The sequence below is a fragment of the Lacerta agilis genome, chromosome 9 (genome assembly GCF_009819535.1).
Source record: "Lacerta agilis isolate rLacAgi1 chromosome 9, rLacAgi1.pri, whole genome shotgun sequence".
NCBI lineage: Eukaryota > Metazoa > Chordata > Lepidosauria > Squamata > Lacertidae > Lacerta > Lacerta agilis.
This window is the reverse complement of record NC_046320.1, coordinates 54365843-54383357: the sequence shown is the minus strand read 5'-3', so window position 1 is coordinate 54383357 and position 17515 is coordinate 54365843.

Genomic DNA, 17515 nt, shown 5'->3' with positions numbered 1-17515 from the left:
GTTGTAAAACACACTGTAAAGGTCAGGATCAAGAGCAGATCGTGCCAAATCTCTAATGACTTGACATTTTTACGAGACTGAAAAACGATATTGTGGCAGAATATAGGTAGATAGCACCAAAGCATGGGCTGGGTACTTCATGTGCTTCATAACTTTCACTTTTTAAATGAGTATTGTACAGGAGAAGTGCATTCAACTCCAATGCACATGAAAACAGCCTGGTACTGTATTTTGAAACATTTGCTTGTATTTGTAACTGAACTCAGGGTACTGCAGCGTGCCGTTGCCTAATCACAGGAAATCCCACTGAACAAAGCTAGTTAACATGGAGCCTGACCCACGAAATTCAGAACATTCTGAATTTCACAAGGCCATTGACTGCAACCTGCCACATTCCCCACCCCCCAAGCACACACAGGGGTGACTCACACATTTGCAAAAAAAAACCCTGCAGAATTATTTCCCCCTTCCTACACATGGAGATCTGTGTGGTTCATTTTCTCCCACAGCTACTCTCCTTTCCTTAAGCTGCTTTAGCTTTGCAGTTGGCAGCCTGATAATCAAGAGGGAGCTTGGGCTTCTGATGCATTTGCCAGCTGCCTGGCCCTGATGCATTTGTGTTACAGACACTATGGTACTTTCCAAACACAACAGGTGTGCCCTCTCTTAATCTCTTTCACATTTTGACAGTGGCACGCAGGACACCAGCTCTTCCGTCCTCCTCCAAGAAAGGCAATTGCTAATGAACCTGGTAGTTATAAGCTCTGCAGTCTGGGCTGAAAGACAGCGACATTATCCTGATTTCCCCCCACTTTTCACACAAATGAAAACTTCACCATCTCTGTCACCTATCTCCTTCAGCCACCCTACCCACTGACTCTCTTTCCACGGCTCCTCTGCAAACTCATATCCGTTTTAGAAGTTAGCTGTCATAACAGCTTCTTCCAAATAATCCTGGGGTGGTATTCAGCTGAGTTTTACTCAAACCCATTGAAATGTAACGTGACTAAGTTAGGGCCATTAGTTTCATTGTGTCTACTCTGAGTGGAACTTAGAACTATAGTTTGCCAAAGTGGTAAGCTTTTTCAGAGATCCCTAGTCTCACCTGACAGAACTACAGTTCCCTAGGTTTCCTGGGAAGAGGGAATGATGTTAAATCAGCTTTATAGAGTGGATAATTCTCTTAATATGGCTCTCTTACTCCATGGACCCTTTCCTCTCTACACACTCGAAATTGATTTATCTGTTACTAGAGGAGCACTTCCCTATGTCTGGATCTCTTGATGCGCAAATAATGTTCATACCACATGAGTCAGGCAAATGATACGACTCCTTTGGCATCCATGATTAATCCTCTAAGGCAGAGAGGCCTTAGCACCAACATTTTATCTGTTTAAGGCTACAGTCCTATGCTCATTTACTTGGACCTAAGTAGAGCTGGCTCCAGATTTTGGGGGGCACCAGGGCATTGGGCAAGATGTTACTCTCATGGCCTATTGCCTATTCTTCAGGGCTCAGTCCACAAAACTGCCCACAGGGAATGCTCCATGGAACCATAGAGTTGAAAGACCTCAAATGACATCCAGTTCACGCCTTGCCAATTCAGGAAATAGACTACTACAGCAACCCTGATAGGTGGCCACCCAACCTCTGCTTAAAAACCTGCAATGAAGAAGAGCCCACCCCAGTGGTACTATCAGGAGCAGACAGAGACCAGGAGCCTGTTTAACAGAAGGAGCAGGTTGGCTTAGCACATATCACCATCTAAAGAGGCAGTCCCCATAAGACCATTAGGTCCAGAGGTTAAAACTGCCTAGCTATCAACACTGAGTCTACCACCTTTTGAGACAATCTGTTCCACAGTTGAATAGCTTGTACTACCAGGATGTTCTTCCTAAAGTTTTCTCTACATCCTTTTTCTTGTAATTTGGGTGCTGTAGTGGGGTTTTGTTGTTTATGATGGTGGCGCTCTGGCTTCCATCATGGTGTCCAGAAGTGGTTTAGTCATGCTGGCCACATGACCTGGAAAGCTGTTGCAAACACCGGCTCCCTCGGCCTGAAGGGAGATGAGCATTGTATCCCATAGTCACCTTTGACTTGACTTAACCATCCAGGGGTCATTTATCTTTACCTTACCTATTGGTACAATAATGTTGGATTAGTAGTGGGTTAGGACTGGACTGTCCACACATCATTACACTGTATTGGCTATGTGATGCTTCCCCAGTGCCACTACATTACTGCAATCTGGAGGGACACTCTTGCATTTCAAAATGAACCAGAGCATTTGTTGAATAAGAAGTTACAGGAGCACAGCAGCAAGATACAAGACATGCACTGATTGGAAACAAGGCATTCTCTGGCCCAAAACATTTGCAGGTGCAAACAGTATTGAAAGCATATAACCATCTGATATGATCACGAATGACATTCCCATTGAAACTAGGGGAACTTACTTCAGAATAAATATATTTTACAGTTTTTCTAAAGTTTTCCCTCGTATTTTTCTACTAAAAATATTTGGCACTTTAAAATGTTTGGGATTGGCTGTACATCTGATTATTTGCCCTATCACAACCCTTTATGGATTAAGGAAATGTACGTGCATTTTAGCAGTGGTAGCGGCAGCCGTAGCAGTATTAGTAATAGCAGCAACAATAGCAGCAACACAGTGCCAAATATAACTGAGGACTTTAATAAAATGACAAAGCAATCAAGGTAAGTGTCCCATCAATTTTCAAATATAATATAAACAGCAGTTTCAGCTCAAGACTTCTGGGACCTCAGTAATGGAAGGAGAGTTCTGGTGCCTGCAAGATGGCAGGCCAGGCAGTCAGCTCCAGAGCTCCACAAATTTTAACTGAGTTTTAATTCATTTTATCTCATTTTAACTCGTTTTAGACCAAGTATTTTATTTTTCTTACTCACCAATTGTTTCTTTTTAACCTGGAGCTCGAGAGCAGAAGAATGTTGAGCTGTGAGATAAGCAGTAGTTTACAAACCTGGAGCTGGAGCTTATCTGCACTGTCAGCACCCAGCTTATTACTGGTAAGTGAAAAGTGTGGAAGTCGGCTGAATTTGATACTCGTAACTACTGAGATTTTAACTCAGCCTGAATCTAAAATGCCACCCAGAGGAAAGAAAAGAATCTGGACCAGCCTCAGTAATGATACCGGGGCTCATAAATCTAGTAAAGCAGGGAAACAGATGAGGATGGACTATCTGGGGCATGAATTCTCTTCCTTAACTTAGAAAAATAGTCATCCAAGGTTACAGTGAAGGGGGTAACTGAAGAAGAAGCAGACAAAAACTCATATGGCAGCTGCTTTTGTCTATTTGCCAGGTCTAAAATCCAGACCAGAGGAATTAGTCTGATGTAAAAAAAAACCAAGGCAACCAGAAAAGGCATCCATTTATGGACAGGTGTTCAGAGGCTGTTGCACTCAGGCCCTGCTTATGGGCTTCCCATGGGTATCTGGTTGGATACTAAGAAAGGAAGTTGCAGTGCTAGATGGGCCTTCGGCCTGACCCTGCAATGTTGTTCTTCTTTTCTGAAATGTTCTGTGCATTTTTAACACCAGAAACTATTAAAAAAATAAATAAGCTCGCGCTATTCAGGGCATGAAGTGCAGCAGCGTTTGCTAAAAGCTGCCTTCAGGTCTGTCACTATCCCTGTGAAAAGTGCTGATCTTTCAGATGAATCTTAAAAAGCAATTGATGTGTTATGCAGAGCCATTTCCTGGCTGGCTATGCTGACACATCAGAACATGAGTTATGGAGACATTCTGTTAAGGAAGGAAGAATGTGATGATTGCCTAGTTAATTTGTTAAATGACTGTAAGGACTGGAAAACAAAAATAATTGTCCTGGTTAATGGCAGATCTGTTGTAATTGTTGCAAGCATTTGTAAAATGAAGAGTGGAGAAATAAGCTGGAGTAGCCTACTGGAATCCTGCAGCCCTGTGCATTTGCATCTGTGTACCTTGAGCGCGGGTGGCGCTGTGGTCTAAACCACTGAGCCTAGGGCTTGCCGATTGGCTGCGACAGGGTGAGTTCCCGTTGCTCGGTTCCAGCTCCTTCCCACCTAGGAGTTTGAAAGCACAGCAAAGTGCAAGTAGATAAATAGGTACTGCTCCGGCGGGAAGGTAAACGGCGTTTCTGTGCGCTGCTCTGGTTCGCCAGAAGCGGCTTAGTCATGCTGGCCACATGACTGCGGACAAATGTCGGCTCCCTCGGCCAGTAAAGCGAGATGAGCGTGCAACCCCAGAGTCTGCTACTGGACCTAACAGTCAGGGGTACCTTTACCTTTACCTTACCTTTACCTTACCAAGTGAAGGATGACCTTGCATTCTGGAGCAGGAGGTTCCAGTGCTTAGATGTTCAGGGACCGGGAATCCCTGCTCTAGAATCTATTTATTGCTGTGGAAAAACACTCATGATGGTTAGACAAATTCATGGAGGATGACCATGGTTACTAGCCTGTGTTCTGCCTCCACTGTTGGAATATATCACAAGTTGAGAGAGCATGGTTGCATTCAAGTCACAGGAACAAAAGAAGAGCCTGCTGGATCATGCCAGTGGTCCATTTGAGTCCAGCATCCTGTTCTCACAGTGACCAACCAGATGCCTGGGGGAAACCTGCAAGCAGGACCCTAGCACAAGAACCCTCTCACCTCCTGCATTTTCCAGCAACTGGTTTTCAGAAGCATGCACCCTCCAACAGCAGAGGTGGAGGTTAGTAGTCATTTGCATCCATATCCTCCATGAATTTGCCTAATCTTCTAAAGTTATCCAAGCTGATGGCTACCATTGCCTCTCAGGGGAGAAAATTCCATACTTTAGCTGTGTGAAAAAGTACTTCCTTTCATCCTCCAACATTTAGATTAATTGGATGTTTCCAAGTTCTAGTGTAATGCAAGAGGGACAAAAAATTTTCTCTATCCACTCTAGCCATGTATAATTTTGCACACTTCTATCACGTTGCCTCTTACGCTCCTTTTCCTCTAAACTAAAAAGCCCCAAATGCTGTAACATTTCCTCATAGGAGAGTTTCTCCATCACCTCAATAATGCTGGTTGCTCTTTTCTGAACCTTTTCAGGTTTGTAGCCATATGTTTCTGGTTGGGCACTGTCAGAGCAGACTGCTGGACTAGAGGGTCTTTTGGTCTGATCAAGCAGGGCTCCTATGTTCTTCTTTAGATATTTTTGCCATCAATGAAAAACTGGTCAGGGCTGAAGAACTGATGCTGAACCCTTCAAAGTGCACCTTGGCTTTTCGCTGACGCTTAACGATAGATGTTGACTGAATTTCATGCGCTGTTGCAAATTCTCCACTTCTCATTAGCTTTATCTGAGATCCGGTTCACATAACCCTTTGCACTTCTTGGCATGGGAGCTGATCCGTACTACTGCTGCATTGCAGTGGACACTCGTTGAAGCGGTTGACTAATTGCTTCACCACATGGCCAGGTGGCCCATCAGCTTCTGATTAGCTGAGGGTAAAAATACATACCTCATCACAAGCTGTCCACCCGCATCTTAGAACTAATGGGGAGGGGATCGTGGGTTACTTTGAAATGTTAAAGGGGAAGGGGGAGAACAGGATGGAAAATATCAGCTTTTTGATTAAAAAGACCTGTTCACACATACACCCAAGCATACCCACACCAGCAAGTCCAGATGAACTGTGTTAAGTGGAGGGGGGGAGGTATACCATGATCCTAATGATATATCCATTTACCAGGCTTACGTTGAAATGTGTGCACACACTCCATGCATTTAAATCACATTTAAAGCACCCCTCACAGCTACAGTTCCCAGCACCTGCAGTTCCCAGGACACTTTAGGGGTTACTTTTAATGTATGGTGTGTATGCAACCACAGTAAGCAGAAATCAGAATTTTCTGTAACAGAAACACTTAGGAGTGTGAAATACCTGAAAGCCACAAAAGAGCTTAGAAAGGTCACAAGGCAGAGTTCTCTGGCAGGATGACTGAATCATATTGTACAGCTCTCTGGGAGCACAGGACCAAATGTTTGAGGTTCCACAGGTATCTCTTTCAAGTATCTGTTTCGAGGATACCTACTTTTCGGAGGTATCGCTCATCACACATGTTACGTTTTTTTTTTGCAAAGTGACACACAGGGATGGCCACTAGCCATCACATCTTCAGAAGCCTCCAAGTGGCTGTAGTAGCAGCAGCAGTAGTAGTCAGAACTGACAGGTACTACAGGATCCATAGCTAAACTTGTTCCAGCCCTTCCAGAGCTGTAGCTCGCACTTGCTTACTGAATCATTTACTCTCTCTCACGGAAGGGAATAGTGCAGTAGACCTGCATTTCCTTGGCAGTAGCCACTAAGGAACTGCACTATTACTGAACTATTACTCTTGTATCTGCTTCCGTTATGTTGCAGTTTGTCTTCTGCCAAAAACGATGTTATTTGTTTCTCTGTCTGTTGTGGTGAAATTACACAAGTTACCTAATTATCTATGTAAATTACGTTGCCGTTAGGTTATCCCACCCTATGCATTTCTGTGCAAAAGAAACAGAATACAAGGGGACAGCGGAAACATAATCAGTTACATTAACATTTGTGGACTGACAACTACAGCGAATACCAATGTCAGGCATTAGTTGAACTGGTTTCTGTTTTGCACCTTGGATGAATTAGTGAACAATTTCCACTGCTTCTTTCTGTTTTCATCTAAATTCTCTAACTTCTCTAGCTAGAGAACAGTAAGGTGCCTTCTCTAGCTAACAGTGAAAGCATATTTACCTGTGTGCTTGGCCTGCTCAGACAAAACAAGTGGGATTGCAGCACCAACCAACAAATACTAAAGCTTTCTTTCCTCAGAGGGCTCTTGTGAGCCTCAGTTCAAGCTCCAGGCATGGGTCCGACAGACCTTTCACATGTAGTTTGTACCTGTCTGCCCTGGCCGTTCGTGAGGTTGAAACTGGCTGTATGAATGGGTGATTCAGCTCTATGAACAACAACTGCTCAGGGGACTGAGAAGCAGGTCTGAGATACAGAATTCACCATATTGGCCATGTTTTCATTCCTGGATTTGTACAGGATGCAGGTCCTTTACTGTCCAGCCTTGAGTGGCTGGCAGCTCTATCCTCTTCTAGTTTAGAAGATTCTTACTTTAATTCAAGGTTGGGGAACCCTTGCCCCCCTCCCTGATGTTGGACTCCCATCAGTCCCAGTCAGGGATGGTGGGAATTGGAGTCCAATTGCATCTGGAGGCCCAAAGGCTCTTTACACCTGTTTTAATTCTTTCTGTAGAAAGGAGGTGGGATAATAGGATAATGAAATCACATCACCAAGGCTTCAGCTACTAATTATGAAAAGGGAATCCTTGGTTTTTCTTTGTTTTATTATTCTTTATAACTTGGACAATTTATATACCACTTTTATTTAAACCAATCTCTGGTTTATAGCAAAGGTTAAGACATAGTAAATAAAATAAACAGATGCAAAAAAGCCCAGAAAACTTCCATATTCTGTATAGCACAATTAACCACTAAATAACGTATCTTCTTTAGCATCAAAATAAAAATGCTCATAATGCTACAAAAATACATAGAAAATTTCGCATTGAAAAATACAATAAGCAACTAGACATAATATTATCTAAACATCATTACACGTGAAAATTTACAAATTCCACATTTTAAAATAACTGGATAAAATAAAACCCAAGCATCATATGCCCAATCATTCATAACAATTAGACAAGTGAATCCAATTAAATTCTCAACCCCCTTTACAGCAATAAAAGCAATTTGATCTAATTATGGTTAAAATGCATTCTATAAAGTTCTGCTCAAGTACACACTCACATCATGTAAACATGTAAACTCTCTAAACCAATATACTCAAACTTACTATTCCACACACCATGAAACCACTCCCATACTTTAATCTTACATACTATACTTTAATCTTACATTCTCAATCAACAGCCCACTCACATAGCTACACCATGAAACCTGGATAAATCTGGACTAATACTGACTCACTTGCCAGCAGGGGTTTCTATCCCTAGTAGCCTGTTGGATTAAAAAATAAAAACCACTTTCTCCAACCTTCTAGATAGGCCAGGCAATAACACTTCACCTATCCTCACTTTTAAAAAAGCTACTATAAAAAATAGTGCCTTGTACAAATACCACTAATTTTGCCTGTCTCTCACCCAAGGGACCAAAAGCTATGAGGCTTTCCTGTGAACATGTGTGCTTAGGACTGCTGAGAGGTGATGGGGCGGCCGGGGGGGGGGGGAGGGTTGAGAGAGAAATATGCCAGCAATTCCAGGTCTCAAGTGAAAGTTCAGTGACCTTAATTGGCTTGCTAATGGTCTTTTGCTCTGCTGCTTCTAAATCAGTCTCTTGCATTCGGTTGCTTTCAAATTTTCTTCACAGTGTAAGAGATGAGCTGTTCTTTCGTGGAAGATTAATTCCCAAGGAAACAGGAGGCACAGTTACCTAACCAAAGACCAAACAGGGCTCTTGCAAAAAGAAAAGAAAAGAAAAAAACAACTGGATAATTTAACAACAAAAAATTGAAAACAAAAAATGATACTGATTGATGGTGACCCAAACCATACCATAACTGCATTTTGTCATTTGTAAATGGTGATCTGGCAGTTCATGGGGCTTGTAGTGAATGCAATAGATCTTGATCCTGACCAGCATCTTGGGCTTGTCCACATGATGCTATTACTAGCTGGACTGGCAGAACACTGCATGGAAGAACTAGAGAGTGTTTTGCTATGTTTGAATAGGTAACTCCTGAGAAGGTAAATGCAACCTGGTTTTTATAAGCAGCAACAGACTAATTTCTAAGACTTCCATGACCTCAGGACAAAACAGGAATTTTCTGCTGTGTATGGAGAAGGGCTGTAGCTCAGTGGCAGAGCATTTGCCTTGCATGCAATCCCAGGGACCTCCAAGTAGCACTGGGAATGTCCCCTACTTTAAAAGCCATTGAGAACTACTGCTGGCCAGTGTAGACAATACTGAGCTAGATGACCCATTTTATATTCTTATGCTCTTATCCTTCCTTTTGCAAGCTTATACTCGGTGTAAGGCAGCTTCCTGTATTCTTATGTTCCTGTGAAAAGACCCAATTGTCTAACTGATCTTTGTGGTTTGCATGCAAACTGGGCCCAGCAGGTTCATACAAGAGCAAATGGTTATGCAAATATGCTCAGCCCAAACTATGTAGGGCAAAAATGATTAAACACCCTGCCTGGGAGGCTAATCTACCCCCCCTATCTTTTTACCCCACCAATTTTGGCAATGGCTTTCCTGTATAATGTGCTCCACCCCCCCTCACCCCGTCATTTACGTCTTGTTTGGGAGGGGTTGCCTGCATGGGAGACAAGATTCACAATAATTTTCTAGAGAAAAACCACATAAAAGTCCCATGGATTTGCATTTGCTATAAATACAAGCTTTATGGGTGGGAGGGAATCTCAACTGCTATACTGAAACTCCTGCTGCTGCTGTTCTCGGTGAAGGTGAGAACAGATGTGCCTCACACCAGAGGTGATGTTATCCTCTCCCTGGCATTGAGATGCAGACTTCCCCATTCAAGAAATGCATGCGCAGAATTGCACACTCCCTCCACTAAAGCAAGTGGTCACTCTTGTGCTTGCAGTGATAGTAAAGATGGAAACAACAGTGCCCCTGAGGGCAACCAAGTGGGTGGTTAATTTTACTTATTCACTTATCTGAGCATTTACAAATGGGTAACTCGTTTTTAAAATGTCACGGTGGTGAACAACAAATAATGATAATGAAAACATCACAACATCATACAGTTCAGAACAAATGACCAATATGACAAAGATCTTCTATAGCAGGGCTTAAACCTCAGCATATGAATCTGGTGTGAGGCAACATCTTAAAAAGCAAAGACATCACCTTGCCGACAAAGGTCCGTATAGTTAAAGCTATGGTTTTCCCAGTAGTAATGTATGGAAGTGAGAGCTGGACCATAAAGAAGGCTGATCGCCGAAGAATTGATGCTTTTGAATTATGGTGCTGGAGGAGACTCTTGAGAGTCCCATGGACTGCAAGAAGATCAAACCTATCCATTCTCAAAGAAATCAGCCCTGAGTGCTCACTAGAAGGACAGATCCTGAAGTTGAGGCTCCAGTACTTTGGCCACCTCATGAGAAGAGAAGACTCCCTAGAAAAGACCCTGATGTTGGGAAAGATGGAGGGCACAAGGAGAAGGGGACGACAGAGGATGAGATGGTTGGACAGTGTTCTCGAAGCTAGTAACATGCGTTTGGCCAAACTGCGGGAGGCAGTGAAGGATAGGCGTGCCTGGCGTGCTCTGGTCCATGGGGTCACGAAGAGTCGGACACGACTGAACGACTGAACAACAAAATGAATCTGTGCTGTGCTTTAGGCTTAAAGCTACATTGGAAAGTCAATTGGCTATTAAGAATCCTCCCTTCTAAAAAGTCACATCTTCCAGAATATAGTCGTGGGATCACTACCATTCAGCTGAGAGATGTAATGGTGCCCTCACTTATCAATAGTGGCTGGTGCTGGGAATGGGTTACTCTTTTTAAATAATATTCATAACACTTTGATCCCATTCTTTCACCCAAGGAGCTAAAGGTGCCTGTATTCCTCACTTACCTCCTCATTTATCCTCTGAAAGAACCTTGAGAGGTAGATTAGGCTGGGAGAAGATAGGTGGTATAAATTCACCCATGAAACTTGGTGGCTCAGCAGTGATTTGAAACTAGGCCTCATTGGTCGTAGTACAATACTCTGATCTGGCCGCACTGGCTCTCAACAGCCCTTGCATGCCTTTGAGCTCTTTCATAGTAATGTGGGATACCTTTAACTACACCTGAATAAAGGACTAAAGGTGAGTGTGGAGTTGTGTATCTGGCTTTAATCTGTTATCCTCGTCTGGGAAGTATAGATTAGATCAGTCAGTGCAGGAGTCACTAAACAAGATTTTCAACAGCCCTTGTCAGTCATGGAAGGACCGGTCATACCATCAGGCAAAATGAGGCAACTGACCCAAGTAGCAGATATGGGGCAGGGAGTGGCAGCTCCCTCCCAAGCCCCTGGCCATATACCCCATCATTGGCTATCTGAGCTGTATGTGCCACACTGCCTGTCATATACCCCCTAAACTACTGGGCTGCTTCGGGTGCAGTGGAAGATGCTATCCCGTTGCCAGTGCTGAAATAAGATTCAACTGCCAATCCAGTCAATTCTCGGCAAGGAATTGGGTGGAGAGGAAACACTATCATGTCCTTTGCTTCAGGCAGCAAAAATGTCTCATGCCAACTCTGGCCTAATCCAGAAAGCTCTTCTTATGTTTTATGTTCTCTCCTCTTTTGATTTGGATCCAAACCATTCCTGGGATTGCGTGGGAGAAAGGATGCTACATCAGCTTGCCCTCCACACAAAGTATGGCCATTCAGTAAGCAACATTTTTTTACCTCTTTGGGAGAGTGTTTTTCTTTTAATTGATGAGGAATGCCAGGTTCAGATTTTCCTTCCTGCCCCTCTCACAAACAAGCTAAGTTTAGGTTGTTGTTTGGAACCATACACTTGTCTGCTAGACACGTACAAGTATAAAGAGATCTGTAACCTTTCCTTAGTGTGGAGGACCCTGAAGTCTAAAGAGGGTTGCTGTTTAATTTAGCATGGCACTGCTTTTCTCAGCCCCCGTCCTGTTCATATATATTGCTTAGTGACATTTGGACATGAGGAAAGATTTGGCCAGTCGTGATTTGGAACCACTTCTTGCTCATTCAGAATCAGTCTTGTGGTTTGTGAATGATCTGTGCAGAAGGGAAGACATTTGGATGCCTTGATTTTCATGAGAAGGAATCATGAGCTGGGGTATTGAAACTTGGTGCTTGTTCATACTTGTTTTCGAGGGATCAGAGCCAATTAAAGTTGATTTGATGTTTTATAAGACTAGCAACATCTGCACTGAAGCCATCTGGGAAACAGGTTAGGCAGGGAGATAACCTATATTGGTATGTTCTGAACTATATTGAGAGCTAGGGTAGGGTAGTCTTTAGAGTCTATTCCACAAACAACTGGGTTAAAATCCCCACTTAACTTTGGAGTTCACTGAGTTGCCATGGGCCAGTCCCCATCTCTCAGCCTAAGCTGCCTCACAGGGTTGTTATGAGGGTAAAAATTAGTAGGTGAGAAAACTAACTGAAGGGAAGGTGGGATAAAGTTATTGTACAGTAAAGAAATACAGAGGATGGGATCAACTTGCTCATTACTGTCAGTATTTTGGGAGAGATTCAAGCACGTACTGGAAATTTAGGTTTGCACAATTAAAGTGGATTAAAGTTCTGTGTCACACACAAACAAAAATCACTTTTTAAAATGACTTTTTGCAGGGAAATGCATTAGAAAGTGTGGTATGATTAGCAGGAAGACATATGAACACCCCACAAACCAATCAGGGAGAATTCTGGTTTCAATACTCTTTGTACCTGCAGAAGTTTTGGGGCGAACATACTGTATTCTCCTGTAACTTCCTACTAAAACCATGTAACTTTTCATACCACAAATGTTCCGTGTCAGGGTTGTTGTTTTTACCTGCTTTGGTTGCAATATAGTGCAATAGCGTTCCTCCAGATGCCAACAATGTGGTAACACTGAGGATGCACTGCAGTACAACTAATAAAGCAGAATGATGTGGAGACCCAAGTCACAAATGCACTCTTACTGTGTCAGTGACATAACCATAAGTCTGGAGGTGCCCATAAGTTTTGTGCAAACAAATCAAGATAAATGCTCAATAAACAGGTTTTTTGGAGAAGCTCCACAAGGAAGCCATTGCTTAGGTGAATGCAGGATTTATGAGTTGAATGATGAACTTAATAAACTTCCAAGAGAAAGGGGGCACTGGAAAGTCCAGATAAAGGAGTTGGGATGCCCTTTCCAACAACATGCAAGGAAATAATTGCAACAGTTGATCTATCAGTAAACACCTTCAAGAAGTTTAAATCAAAATACCAGATATTGCAGGATCTCCAATATCCCCCTTTAACCCCTGGAATCCTATAAATTTCAGCAACTGAAATTAAATTTGTTGACTTCAGTACCAAGATCTGACACTGGATCTCTTTTTCAGGAGGCTGAGCCAGTGCAACATTTTCATTCTTGACACCAAATAAAACCTGCATCCAAATTCACCCACTAGGTTTTCTTCACACATTTACTGTTGACTGCTATCTTTATTTTTGCACTTCTGAGCCATCATCTCCAGACTATTTTGGATTTGTAAGTTGCTCTGGACCAATGTGATGGGGTGGGGGGGAATATATTGACTAATAAAAACAAATTTTATCACCTGCAAAATATGAGATAGATTAAATGCTCACATGAAATCTTCTGAGGAGATCGTCCCCTCTCATACATCCAGATTGAGTTACTGTAAAGTCTTTAGGTGTAGGCTTGCCAGAAACTCTGCTACACCATTTGCAGTCGGTTCACAAAGTATCCTGTGCTTTCATCTGACCAAGAAAAGAAGCATTTCTTTTTTAACTCTTCTAATGGAGTGGCAGCCATCCAAATTTGGGATTATGTCTGGAAATGTGAACCCTAAAGTTGTACCGTTTCATTGTGTGAACCTCTGACTGTCACTATTTTGGAGTGAGATTCAACTATATTGGTTGCCTCTTTGTTACTGGGCTCAATTGAAAGGCCTGAGTGCTCTGAGATGAGCATTTCTTGAGGAATATCTCTTCCTGCATGCACCTTCCTGACTCGATTAGATCTACATCAGAGCTCCTGCTTTATGTTCTCGTACAGTCTGAAGTTCAGCAGGTGGATATAAGAGGCATGAGCCTTTTCCTTCAGCTATGACAATGTGAGCCGTCAAATGCCATCCTTAGTGAGGCCTGTCTGGCTTCTTCATTCTTCTGCTTTTGCCATATAGAGAACAGCTGGAATTTGGGGATCTGGCACATGGACATGTGAGCGTGGTGGCCACTTATACATCTCCTCACCCCCCCCAAAAGAAAATGGATCATGCAGGGAAAATGATTTTTCATCACCAAACATTTGTCTATGCTAAATTTATATCTACAGATACTTGCTACACTTTAAATGGAAATACAATACACCTCACCGGAGTGGGGAAGGCTGTGACCAGGCGACCTGGGAAGCAACATTCTAGTATCACTTGGTGCTCACTCTTGATGGGCAGCTTCAGGGCTTTTCCTGCTCTCCATTCTTATGATTCTTCATCTTTAAACTGGAGTTAACAGCCATTCAAATAGAGGACCGTTCTTTGTAAAGTAGGACTCATGGCTGCCCTGATTGTAAGCCTTGTTGCTATTCTGTTCTTCTGGTTGGTCTTTTGTTTAATTGTTGGGTGATTAATTCATCTATTAAGCTATCGTCCCTAACTGATCAATTAACACATGGGCGCAAATAAAACGCCTGCCTGGTCCCTTTTGAAACTCTGGGCTGTCAGTTTGTTTGCGTACTTCCAAATAATTTCACTGTTCTTTGGGTTTTGTGAATTGCTGTGTGTGTGTGCTGCCTTGGTTTTTCTTTTGAAAGAAAGACAAGCTTTTCTCCTATCTTATTTAGGAGTATTTTATTTGTTTGTTTGTTACATTAATGCATCACCTTTTCCTCCAAGGGACTCATGCTCTCCCCAATTTTATATTCACAACAAACCTGTGAGGTAGGCTAGGCTGAGAGGTAGTCAATAGCCCAGCGTCACCCAGTGAGACTCATGGCTTGGTGAGGATTGGTCCTAGTCCAACACATTACCCCACACTAGTACCCGCTAACCTAAGTTCTTGAGGTGCCTTACAATATATTTAAAATACAATAAACCATGCAACAATACAAAAGTCATGGAAGCAGAGCAGAGGTGTATGTAAGGTCCCATACGCCCACCCCAACCATTCTCTGATGTTTTGACAAGTGTCATTCTGCAGCTGAGTCTCCTGACCTAGAACTGACTTTGGAAGGCGCTAGATGGTTGACCCACACAGGCCAGGAGAATGTCCTCACTGGGTGGTTGCTGCTGCCGCCTCCGCCTCTCTAAGCCCTTGTCCTGGAGGCAGATGCAGGAGGTGCTGGGGGAACAAAGATGTTATGCGCCTCCCAGTTCATCAGCAGCATCATTTCCTGCATTGCTTTTGAAAGAGCACCAAGGCAGGTAACAACAACAACAGCAGCAATAATATTGTTATTTGCTCTCTGAACCCTTAGGCGTGCACATGAATGACTGAGCAGCAGTGACCTGAACAAAAGACCCTACAGCAGTGACCACGAAGTGGCCAGGCAGGCTTTAAATAGCCCCTCCGACAAGGACTTGAAACCTGATCTGTTTTATGTTGCCATAGCTACTTGCTTCATTGCAAATATAATGAAAACAAACACTTCCCTTCGATGAGCAGACCAAATTGGGCTAAACTGTACCTGGGAGGAGGAGGAGGGTAGAGGCTTCAGTTTCCCTATCTCAAACCAGGCAAGCTGGGCTTTGGACTGGAGCCTCTGCAGCCAAGCCACCCTGCCTTATTTGCCCATAAGAATGAGTCTCCGTGGCTCCCTTACTTGTGTGCCATCTGTGTTTTGTTTATCTGAATGGGGTTTAATGCAGTCTAATTATAACTCTTCTGAAGTGGGTCGAGAGATCTGCTATGAATAGATGCCGTAAAAATAAAAAAGGAGGGTTGATGGACTGGCTGACCTGTTGGCAGAAAGCGAGCATGTCGGCCACGTGGGGCCCTTGAGCAGCTGTTATCACCTATGTGATAATAAATAACCAAAGGAAGAGGACTAGATCACACTGGATTGGGGGGGGCAAGGACAAGGGCGAGAAAGTAAAGCATCACTTCATGCTCAGCTCACCTACACCAATGATTAAATTAACAAAACCCTTCAGCAAGATGATATTTTAATTACATTTTCACTGCAACTCTTCTCCCAAAGAGCTCAGGATGGCACCCATGGCTTAACCCCCATTTTATCCTCGCAGCAACCCTGTAAGGCCATATCTACTTAGAAGTCCTATTGAATTTAGTGGGGCTTACTCCCAAGTAAGTGGGGTTAGGATTGCAGCCTAACTCATTGGCCTGGTTTGCACATAATGCCAAACCATGTTTTATTAAGCTGTTGTTTATTAAACTATGGTTTAACATAATGTATAAGCCCTGCCCAGCAGCTTAACTACAGTTTGTTTATGGCCATCGAGGCATGAAATAAAACCATGGTTGATTTATGAACCTTGGTTTGTTTTATGTGTTACGTGTGAACCTAGCACTCTTCCTTAACGATGGTTTATTTGACCAGCCCACCCCAGATGTGTGAGGCAAGAGCAGCTGGAAATCAAGCCAAGTATTGGAGAAACAAGCCATGGTTGGGTTGTTCATCTGTGGGACGACTCACACTTGCCTTAGTATTATGTGCAAACCAGGACAGTATCAAACCAATAAGCTGCATGGTCCATTGGGAATTTTAAGCTTGGTTTCCCAGTTCCTACCTCAGCAGTCTACATGGAGGAAGAGCATAATCATTGTGGCTGTAGCCATTGATGGATTTATCTTTCATGAATTTGTCTAAGCCATGCTGGCTGGAGCTGATGGGAGTTGCTGGAGGACATCATCCTGTACTTGGGAATACCTCTGGGGTAGGACCTAAATCTTCTATCCATCACTGGCAATTCAAGCCATCAAATTGCAGAGAGTGGGAATGGGCTTTTGATTGATATAAAGAACATGACTGCTAGATTTGGCTCCAAAATGGGTGATCCAGTAACAAGTCAGCTCCCTTGGGGGGGAGCAATAAAACACCTTTATCGAGGACAGAGGTGGAGAACCTCAGTTCTGTGGGGTCTGGATGCATCCCTCCAAACATTATCTAGCCCTTGGGACCCTCTATAGACCACATTCCCTTTCCAAACACACCCCATACTGGCCTTCTTTACAGCTCATTGGGTGGTTTTTGTCTGGTTGCAATGCATCCTTGAACTCTGATAATGTCTCCTGCTTGCCTAGATAGAGAAGGGTGCATGAATGTGAGTAGAAACTATCCTACTGTAAACAACAACAACATTAACACTCATTGCTCCACTCACTTTTGTCTCTATCCCCTCCTGCCACTGGCATATGGCCCTTCTAAGCTTGTTCAGAAGGGGATGTGGCCCTTGGGCTGGAAAAAAACTCTCCACTGCTGCTCAGGGACAAAGAGTAATCACAAGCACAAGGAAGGTGGCAGAGGCAGTTTTAGGGTAGCACAACTGGTGCGGTCACCCTGGGTGCCCTTTGCTGGGTGGTGGTGGTGCAAAAACAATGCTGTAGAACCAAGGGAGAGAGGCGGATTTTAGCATTGCATGGGGTGCTGCTGAGATTTGAGAGCCCAAAGGGGCACACATTAACTGGCCTTTTGTCCCTACTTTTGTCCTAAAGTACCGGTAATTTCACTTCTAGACTATGTGGTCACAGAGGATCATTTTAAAATAATGCTAAAGGAATCCAATGAG